The following is a 2,401-nucleotide window of genomic DNA, read 5'->3' as shown; positions in this document are numbered from 1 at the left end:
TTCTCTGCATGTTTCCAATGCATGAATGAAACCAACAAATGAAGGTTCAGAAATAACCAGGTGAATCTGATTGCATCTGTAGTAAATATGTATGTAAATATTTTTCTCATTTTCCATACATCATCAAATAATTATTTGCAAACAATTTACATTTAGTTATAAATATTCTAAAAATTCCAGTAACCAAGGCATGTCAATATATTATATAATGTGAATACTAATAATTATAATGCTATTAATAATAGTCTTTATGTTATATTAATTGTAACAATTTTATTATGTGTTTTAGCAGAGAAATTAGCATACTCTGATTTTGGTGTTTGTGGGAGTCCTAATAGCAGACAGTAATTAAAATGAAAGGAGATCTGTATTTGTTGGCACAAATGAATATTTCTGAAAGCAATTAACTCATTGGAGATTGTTCAAATACATCAGAAGGGCCTTAGAAAGGCTGTACCACGTTAACATGGTTACCGATGATGTGATTCAAGAGCCACTAAACAATCATACTTCATTTTGCCATCACTATAATTATTCCCATTGTAACAAGAATAATTCACATAATTTACATGATATAATCTTGTCCTTAAGTTATTATGTTCTATGAAATATTATCCAAATGTACACCACACTGAGTTAAAGAAAAAGTAGCAAAGTGTTTTGGACGATGTAACTCCTTCCATATACACATGTTAAAATTCTATTCTCCTGTCTGGTGACATTAGAATCTACCTTTCAAATATGACCCTGCAATAATGATTCTGATGAAAGAAGCCCAATATAACTACTCTGCCATGTGAACGCCCAGCAAATAGATTATTATGAATCAGAAAGTAGACCCCCATAAGACAAAAATTGCTTTGAATAACCATTTTTAAAATCAATGTTTAAGCTTCTGGAGTATGGATAATATACTCCTGATATTTTTAAGCCACTTACTTTGAAATATTTTAACAGCCCAATGGCTGACAAAAAGCAAAGTTCTGATTTAAATTTCACAAATTCTGATAAAAAAGATTCATAAGGTTTTATTATTTGAATTTTATTCTCCAAGTCTTCGGGTTGTAAATAGGAATTGAATTGAGGTTCAACTCTCTATTGAACTATCAAAATTAATTTTTTGAATATTTTTATTTTCTTTAGTTGTACAAAGGTGTTGCCATTCACTGAAACAGTATATGGATACAGTGCATCTTGATCAATGTCACCCCTTTCAACACTCTCATCCAATCCTTATGTATCTCAATATTATATTATGGAATTTCTTGCCATTTAACAAAGCAGTTTAGGTGTACAATGCACCTGGAATTGTGTCACCACTTCAACATCTTCAACCTCATTTCAAACTACCCCTTGTTTTGTATATTTCAATTCTGGGAAGTATACAATGGATTCTTGCCTGTATTCTATCCTTTTCCCCTTCAATTTCCTATCCCTCTCACATTGCCCCCCACTATCCTCTCTTGCACTACACATTTACTGGTATTCATTTTGTTGGCTTTCACTTAGCCTTTTAAGAGAATTATAGTATTTTCACTCTCCATGGACTCTGACACTTCAGCTAATTCATTTGTACCTCCTTGCATACCATCCAATGTGTTTACTTTTACATTTATAGACACTCCTATCTACCACAAGTGAGGAAAGTCATGCAAAATAAGTTTCTCTGGGTCTGCTTTATTTCACTTAATATTATTTCTAAGTGTTTCATTTTTCCTTTAGAATGGTGCAATGTTATTCTTTCTGATGAATGAACAGAATTCCATTATGTATTTATATGTTTGTATATATATTTATATGCATATATGTTTGTATACATACATTTATATACGTACATATATACTTGTAAATTGGGACCAATAAAATTATATATATATATATATATATGTATATATAATCTATATATACATATATATTTCTTGATCTCTTTTTACAATGAGAGGCATCTGGGCTGATTCCATATGTTGGCTACAGAAAATAATGTGATAATGAACAGCTTCAGTGTGGCCTTGTTTCTGCTCTATTGGATAAATGACCATAAGTGGAATTGCTGGATCATAGGTGGGTAGCTCTCTATTCAGTTCTGTGAGCAATTTCCATATTGTTTTCCAAAGTGATTGAACAAGATTACATTCCCACCAACAGTGTAATAGAGTTTCCTTTTGGCCACATCCCTATTAGTATCTGTGATCGTTCGTTTTTTCATAATGACATTGTAAGAAGGGTGAGATGAATCTCAGTGTTGTTTGGATTTGCATTTCTTTTATGGAGAGAGATGCAGCTATTTGTCATTCTTACTTCTTCTAAGAAGTTATCTTTAAGTCTTTATCCCATATATTAATTGGGTTCTTGTTTATTTGAGGGTTTATTTTGTTGGGTTTAACTTTTTGATCTCTAAATA

This window comes from Dipodomys merriami, unplaced genomic scaffold (genome assembly GCF_024711535.1).
Source record: "Dipodomys merriami isolate MVZ:Mamm:240054 unplaced genomic scaffold, mDipMer1.0.p SCAF_216, whole genome shotgun sequence".
Lineage (NCBI taxonomy): Eukaryota > Metazoa > Chordata > Mammalia > Rodentia > Heteromyidae > Dipodomys > Dipodomys merriami.
The sequence above is the reverse complement of the archived record's forward strand: the minus strand, read 5'-3'. Positions refer to the sequence as shown.